This window comes from Cornus florida, unplaced genomic scaffold, assembly GCF_030987335.1.
Source record: "Cornus florida cultivar Cherokee Brave unplaced genomic scaffold, ASM3098733v1 CherokeeBrave_3.0.0_Hap2_Chr04, whole genome shotgun sequence".
Taxonomy (NCBI): domain Eukaryota; kingdom Viridiplantae; phylum Streptophyta; class Magnoliopsida; order Cornales; family Cornaceae; genus Cornus; species Cornus florida.
The window spans coordinates 30,403,795-30,412,270 of NW_026775574.1; the positions used below are offsets into that span (position 1 = coordinate 30,403,795).

General features: G+C 37.1%; 1 pseudogene; it reads left to right on the forward strand.

The window, feature by feature from the left end:
• Positions 1-7,825: 7,825 nt before the first annotated feature.
• LOC132305810 (small nucleolar RNA R71) lies at positions 7,826-7,924 on the forward strand (annotated as a pseudogene).
• Positions 7,925-8,476: the final 552 nt, after the last annotated feature.

An 8,476-nucleotide genomic window follows, 5' to 3' on the forward strand; every position in this document is an offset into this window, starting at 1 on the left:
CGTTGCTACCACACATTTAAGTACGTTGTGGGGGGGTTCTGGTCGCTATTTGTACTGCCACGTTGTCTTTGTTCTGTACCTTGATTTGATCTGTGATGATCTTGGAGTTCATTTGGTAGTTAATTATGGATCGGTTTGGAGGTTCATCAGGAGGAATGCTTACGGTTGTTGTTTTCCATTCTTTTGTCTGACCTTGGGTTCAGTGTGTGAGTTCTGACTTGTCGTGTGGCTATACAGTCACTTTTTCTTTGAAAGGTTGTCTTGTCGTGAGCACGTGGGTGCAAATGACATTGGTTTGGGGGTTTCTTTTCAGCTTTGAGGTCGCTGGTGTGGCGTGTTGTGTAGGGTACTCAGAGATGTACTCCGTAGTTATCCTATTTTCGCCTTTTTGTTTTGTTGGGGCTGGATTTCGAGGACGAAATCCCTTTAAGGTGGGAAGGTTGTAATGACCCAGATTTTCGGATAAATTTTTTTCCATTGTCTTGTCCCTTCTGAGTTTGGTTTCTTGTCGATTAGTGTCATCTCAAGTGCTCTGAAATGATTTCTGAGACTCTTTTCTTTGGATTGACAACTTCCTTTGAAGACCGAGTCATTTTCATATTTTCACTTTTTAGACACTATTCACTTTTCGTCATTTTCCCTATTTCGTCTTTTTCCCTATTTTGTCTTTTCCCCGTTTGTCACTTAGTTGGCGTAACCACACTTCTTGTGTTCGGAGTTGGTTTTTGACTTCACGTATCTTCATTCTCAGTGGTTTCCATGAAATACGTATCTTTACTTTTGTAGTAAAGTACTCTGGTTGCTCCCAATGTCCATAAGGGCATGGATGCACAGTTCTTTGGAATCTTTTTCTTTTCTTGGGGTGTTCTTCATAAATATCTCTTGAAGATATTTATTTCAGGGGTTTCGAAGAAAATATCTTTTTGGAAGATATTTTCATTTTAGGACAGCTTCACAGTTTTCACTTTTTGGAGGGGCCATTGTGCAATTAATGAAAGTTATTGTTCAATATCTTGTTTTGAGTCTAGATCCTCATACGGGATTCATTTTCACTTTTCGTCGAGTCATGTACTCTTGGAATTTCCTCCTGGTCGATGTTTTCCAGTTTCAGGGTTTCTGGCTCAAGTTTGCGCCAAATTCGTTTGGGGCATAACTTTCTGCTCGGGACTTGGTTTTTGACGCCGTTTCTTCTGTTGTTCATCTTTTCTCATTTTGAATCTTTTTTGTTCACAGAGTTTCACCATTTGAGCATGTCTGCTCGAATTTCACTTTTCCGGACCCGGCGGGGCCCTTTCAGGGCACTTTTTGAGATTTTCTATAAATAAGAGCACTTAAGAGAAGATATCAGATTTTTTTTTCTCTCTCCTCTCTCTTGGCCAGATCTCATGGTAGCCATGGCTGCCATGCTTCTCTCTTCTTTTCCGGTCACTTCCTTTGGTTGAAAATGTGTAGTACCTTTTGTGTTTATTGTTCCCCTCGCCGTACTCTACCTTTCCCCCTTATTAGAACTTAGTTTTGGCCATTTATTGAGTTTGGGTTTGAGGTCAAGATGTGTTTTTGATGGGGCTTTCTTCAGATTCTTGTTCGTGGTGCTGTCCCCGACAAAACCTAGAAGTTTCGTCGGATTCTGAGCACTTCCATTTTGGTGGGGATTTGAGATTTCATCTCAAATGGAGGTAGGGAATGTTTTAGGATTATTTGTGTATTGTATTATGTGTTTCCCATGATTATACAACCTATATGTTTGCCTTGTATCAAATCTAGAAAGTTAGTAATTTTTATTTCTTTGTATAAGATTTAAAATTCATGATGATATGTAACTTTGATTTGGATTGTGGCATGCTAAAAAATTTAGTTTTAATATGTTGGTTAATATATATTAAATTGGGATTAATTAAATAAGGATTACACTTTTTAATTAATATTTATCTTTTGTGAAAGATTAAAGTTCATGGCCAGACCTTGCATGAAATTGAGTTGTATTATGCTTCTAAATTAAGTTTTGACATGTTGGTTAACATACTTTAATTTGAGAGCATTTGGTTTAGTATGAAAATCTAGAGGGTTTAATTATTTTTATTTAATTAAACTATATCTTATTGTTCCATGGATCTAATCATGTTTTAGAAGTTGCTACTATTTTAAGATCATGGATTTAGACTTATGGTGTATTCACTTGATTATGTTTTAAGCATTGAATACCTTGTTGTTAAAATTATATTCATGAGAACTTGTTTCCAATATTGGATATATGATTGACTTGTGTAATGAATTGTACACTTCATGTTGACATTATGTATGCCATTTTAGAATTTGAATCCTAAGACATGGATTATGTGGTTTCAACCTACTTGTGCATGAAAGGTGGTTTGTATGCCTTATTATATATATATATAAGTTTTAAACTTGATATATATTTTGGAATCTCTTGGGACATTGTTACTGTGATATGGCTAAAGTTCAGCTTTAGTGCGGGAGGTATGAGTTCTCCCCAATTGAGATAGTGCGCACTAGGGTGGTCTTCCCAACGGGTTTATGCCCGGAATAACCATTTTGTCCTCGGTGGAAATCCGAGACGTGATGTCCAAGTTTTCCACTATTTGTTTTCGCATTCAATTCCAAGTTCGCAATCATGTTTATATTGTGACTTTTGGTTTTGGCTATCGGCGATTTGATATTGTTAAGTACATCTATACTAAATTGTTATATTTAGTTGATTTCACACTTTAGATTTCTAGTTGATAACTTAGAGAATCTATGTCTTGATGTGTGGTATTAGATTTTCTAATTATATTAAATTACTATATTTAGTTGATTTGGCATTTAGATTTCAAGTTGATAACTTTGAGAATCTATATCTAGTTGCTTTGTATAGCATGCTTTTATGTTGGTTAAATTGCATAGATGTTGTGATTTGTGATTTATTATTCAAATGCGACTTAGGGATGATCTTATAGATTCATTTGGAACATAGACGTTAGGTGGCATGACCCACTTTGGTTATTTTAGCATTTTAGATTTCAAGTTGATAACTTTAAGAATCTACATTTTGTTGCCTTGTTTAAGCATGCTCCAATGTTGTTGGAATTGCATGAATGATGTGTTTTGTGCTAGAAATGATCTTAGGTAGCTTAGGATGCTCCTTGGGTCTCATCTTGACATAGACGTTAGATGGTATGAGCCCCTTTAACATGTTTCACCTTAAGGTGATATAATTGTAAAACTTTAGGTCGATGCATGCTCATTTCCTACGAGTAGCTTTATGTTGCTCACCCCTACGTTACTGGGGCATATTTCAGGTACAGGATTCGAGATTGGAGTTTTGCACTCGTTTTGGGTGAATTACAGAGTTGAAGACTCTTTAGAAGTATTCTTGTTTACATGCAAGTGTTGGCATGTTTAGTTTTGCTCATGAAATGTAATTTTTCTAACTTGAAGGGTTGACATGTCAAATGTTGTAAATGAATTGTAATAAGGCCTTGGGCCATTGTAACATGTTTAAAATGTTATTTTACACTTGCGTGGATGTTCACATCATCACACACTTGCATATAATGCATTTTGATCATGCAAGGGGGTTTCCATTTGAGACTTAGGAACTCTTCTTCATTTTAGTGCATAGCAGGTTTAGAAGCACATTTTCGAGCCATTTCAGTTGACCAAAATGCCACTTCGGTTGACCGAACCTCTTTGAATTTCAGTTGAACAGTAATTCATCTCATTCCAGTAGCCTTTTTCAGTTCGAGGCTATTTCGATCGACCGGTTCGTCATTTCGGTCGACCAAAGTGAAGGTTCATTTCCTTCCTTCCTTGATCCATTTCGGCAGACCGAAGTGATGAGCGCTGAAAAGTACACATTTAAACCCCTTACGCTTGAGTATTCTAGGACCTTTATCTATCTTATTTACCCGTTTTAGTACTTATTTGTGTTTTTGTCTATTTCAGGTCAATAATGTTAAAATGGGCTAAAAATGAGTTCTTAAGGCCTTTTTGGAGTCAAACTAAGTCTTAGCGATGATCCGGAGCAAAAAGAGGCTGATTTGGAGTAAAAAGAAGCTGATACTGAAAAGCTGAAAAGTTGGATGGATCGCAGAAAAAGTTGGATCGATCGAACTTTTAGTTGGATCGATCAGAAAAGTTGGATCGATCGAAAATAAGTTGGATCGATCGAAAAAGTTGGATCGATCGAAAATAAGTTGGATCGATCGAACTGGACATGCTGGCAGCAAGCTGTCACTTTTTCCGTGCACGCCCAAAAGTTCACCTACCAAAAAGTTGCGGGATTAGATATTTTTGGGCATATATTCTAGACTTAGTGACTAAGAAAAGGACTTTCTATATAAAGGGAAGCAACCCATTTGTAAAAGAGAATTCTTTAGGCTATTTATCATTTTATTTTCTACATTGTAATTTTTATTTCTCGCTCTAGAAAAGTTAGAGATTAGGGTTAGAAGAAGAGAGAGAAATGGAGGCACATCTCAAGAACACATCTCTAAATCCACTATCTCTCCATCTCTAGAGCTTCAAAGAAGAAGAAGAAGAAGAAGAGGAAGAAGAAGATGGAGCCATGTTTGGAGCTTGATTCCATGACTACATCCACCTCCTCCATGATTGACTAGATCTACACTTAGGGCTTGGATGAGCCCTAAGTCTTGTGTAATCTAAACCCTTGTATTTCTATTTTTGGGGATTTATATATATATTGTTGTGATTAGTGTTCTAGCCTTGTGAATTTCATGAATCTTGGTATATTTCTATGATTTTCATGGTCTAATTCTTCCTATTAATTCTCTAGTTTATTTACATGTCTATATGTGATTAAATTAGGAATTATGTCTCACATGATTCATATGGGTTAATTCTTCCATTGATTCTCTATTTTAATTACATGTTGTCTTATGTGTGATTATTTGGGGAATTGATCTCTATACTAGTTTTTCTATATTAATTGCATGTCTATGTGTGGTTAATTGAGAATCTAGTGATGGCTAGACATTAGTGCTTAATGGAATGCTATTGTTATGTCTTTTGATGGTTCATACTTATTCCTTGATGGATTGTACCTCTCCCTTAGTTTATTTTCATGCTAGTAGTGTAGTTGTAGTGTAGTGTTAGATGGGGGAGACAATTCATGCTTGTTCTTTGATGTTCCATGTTTTTGAATGCAAGAAGCATATGCTCTAATATTGTGGTGTAATGGAATTTTGAGCTTAATGAAGGATTAATGACTTGTTATGATATATTGTATCTTTCACATGTGTTTAGACAATATATTCCTCTCCCAATAGATATATTATGGCCTCTCACATGATGTTTAAACAATACATGTTTAACTAAGTCATCCTTGTGAATTATTTGGACTATGAGCTTAATGAAAGGTTTAATGACTTGATTTGATATTTTGTTCTCTTCACATGTTGTCTAGACAATATATTCCTCTTCCAATAGATATATTGTAGCCTTTCACATGTTGTTTAGACATTATACACTTGTTGAGTCACCTTTGCTAGTCGAACCAATTTTGTTCACAATAATGTATTCCCCATTAATGGAAAGCAAGTGGTTAATTACACAAGCTTAGTGGTGATTCCAACACCCTAAGTCCTCTCTTCTCATCTCTTAAATCCCTATCTCTACTTAGTTTTATTTTAATTGCATTTTAATTAATTCTTTTCTAGAAGTAATCAACCAACCCAACTCTCTTTTGCAATCATTTGGTACGCTAGAGTCGAAGTTGAAATTCCAACACGTATAATCCCTTGGGACGATCCCTACTCACTCTTGCTACGTTAGTAGTAGTGTTGGAAGTGGTTTTTATAAATTTAAATTTGACATAAAAGGCTTTTCTTGAACCACACATTCACTACATTTAGTTTCGCGTTACAAGCGAACTCGTCACGAAGCTCCATTTCGGTCGACCGAAATGGAGCTGTTTTGTGGTTTTGCTTGGTTGTTTGTTTCAGTTGGTTGGTTTTGTCTGTTGTTCCCACAGAACTTGGTTGATCTTGTTTAAGTCATTTAGTGGTGTACTTGGTCTAGTTAGAAGACTAGATCTTGTTCCTTTGGTTGTCATTGGTGCCATAGGGTACCATTTGACCTTTTTACTCTAGTTTCTCTTCTAGTTATTTCCTTGAGTTTCATGACTTCATGGAAAGTCATCTAGGTGTCTTAGGGATGATTGATATCCCTTTAGACCTTGTTATTGGTTTTGCTTCCGTATTTCGGATCCGTTATCGGATCAACTTTCAGTTCATCACTACACACCGGGTTGAAAAACTTGGGTCGTCACATATACCGAGTATGGAAGAAGGTTAACACTTGCTCCCAAATCAAGGAGAGCCCGATTAATGATATGATCTCCTGATGCATGAAGTGGTAAGTGAACCGGGGTCCTTAAACTTTGGAAGAGTGTTATACTGCAAAATTGAGCTTACTTGCTCGGTTAAGACCACTTTCCTAGGTGCTTGGCTTTTGTTCTTCCTCTTTTGGGTGCATAAGTCTTTCAGAAACTTGGCATAAGCTAGAATTTGCTTGATTGCATCCAAAAGTGGAAGATTGCCTTTCACTTGCCTAAACACATCCATAATTTCATTTGCTTTAGCCTTTTGCTTGTCAGTTGAAATGGATCCTTTTAAGGCATCCGGGAATAGAGCTCTTGGCTTAAAAACCTTTTCAGACATTTTCTTTAATATCTCTTCAACACAAAAAGTTTTGAAATCATTTTGCAAATTTTTCTTTTCAAATCACTTTTCAAGATATTCTCACTTGAAAAATCATGCATATGCAATGAAGGAATAATAGGATGAGAAACGGGACGGGTGTCAACTTGTGGTTGCACCGGTTCACTCTCTTCGTTGGATATACCCACTTGGTTGTCCACAATCTTCCCACTTCTCAAGGTAGTCACCGCGTTGACATGCTCTACTGTGTGACCTTCCGATAAGGAATAAGTCTCCACAACACATTGTTGCTTTTGTGGGGCATTCAAAGTCATTTCCCTTTCTCTCTAGCATTCAAAGTACTAGCTATTTGTCCTACTTGGGTTTCTATCTTAGCAATGGATTGAGAATGGGAATGAAGCAATTGAGTATTCGCCTCTAGAGTGCCTAGAGTGCTCAAAACTTTCTCTTCAAAAGCCCTAGCATTTCTTTGAGAATATGATGGTTGATTAGGAAAATGAGAATTAGAGAATTGGTTTCCTTGTGATTGAAATAGTCTATATCCTTGTGAACCTTGGCTTTGCATTGGAGGTGGAACATATTTCCCTTGGAAACCACCTTGGGGAGGGTTTGAGCCTTCCCCTTGGTTTCTCCAAGAGAAATTCGGGTGATTCCTCCAACTAGGATTATAATGATTGCCATAAGGGTTGTTCCCTTGATTGACAAAAGCTGCATTGACTTGTTCATGATGCTCACTTTGCACATGTCCATGAGGACAATTGGAAGTAGAATGTAAAACACTTGAACAAGTCATACATGTCTCAATGGATGCATGATGGGAATGGTTAGGGACAGAAGATACTTGATTTGCCGAGTTTTCGTTGATCAAGAATTTATCAAACCTTTAAGATAAGGATTTCATCTCGGAGGCTATTTTATTGGAATGGTCGACTTGATGTAAGCCAACACTCTTCCTTCCACTTGAATTCCTACCATTCTTGGAAGATAAAGTTTAATGCAAGGAATTTTCACTCATGCTCTCATAAAGACGCCACACGTCATCCTCATGCCTATCAATGTAAGAGCTACCCATGGAAGCATCAACTATGCCCTTGTAATTGTCCGATAAGCTCTCGAAGAAATATTGAACTAATTGCAACTTAGGCATGTCATGATGTGGACACTTCCTAAGCAATTCATTGAATCTTTCCCATGCCTTATGGAACGTTTCCCCATCCCCATGTGAAAACTCTCGAATTGAGGTTCTCATGGCATTGGTCTTAAAAATCGGATAGTACTTCTTCAAGAACTCTTGTTGCATTTCTACCCAAGAAGTTATTGAAAAAGGTCTAAGATTGTTAAACCAATATTTTGCCTTGTCTTTAAGGGTGAATGGAAAAAGTTTAAGCCATAAGACCTCTTCCAGCATGTCTGTGTATCTCACGGTAGAACATACTTCAAGAAACTCATCCAAATGCTTGTAAGATTCTTCACTTGGAATTCCATGATAGTTAAGAAGCATTTTAATGGTTTGTGGTTTGATCTCATAATGGTGTGCTCTAAATGGTGGCAATTGAATGCATATGGGTGCATTGTATTCATTAGGCACATAGTGATCTCTTAAAGCAAGGGGAGGATTAGCAATTAGAGGTGCAACATGGGCACCTTGATTTCCTTGAATGATGGAGGTGGTGCAGCATAGATTGGCCTTGGCATTCCCAATGGAACTTGGTCTTGTTGTTATGGTAGATGAACGAATGGCCTCGGCATGCCTAATGGTACTTGCATTTATCATGATGCACATTAGGGTGGAGGAT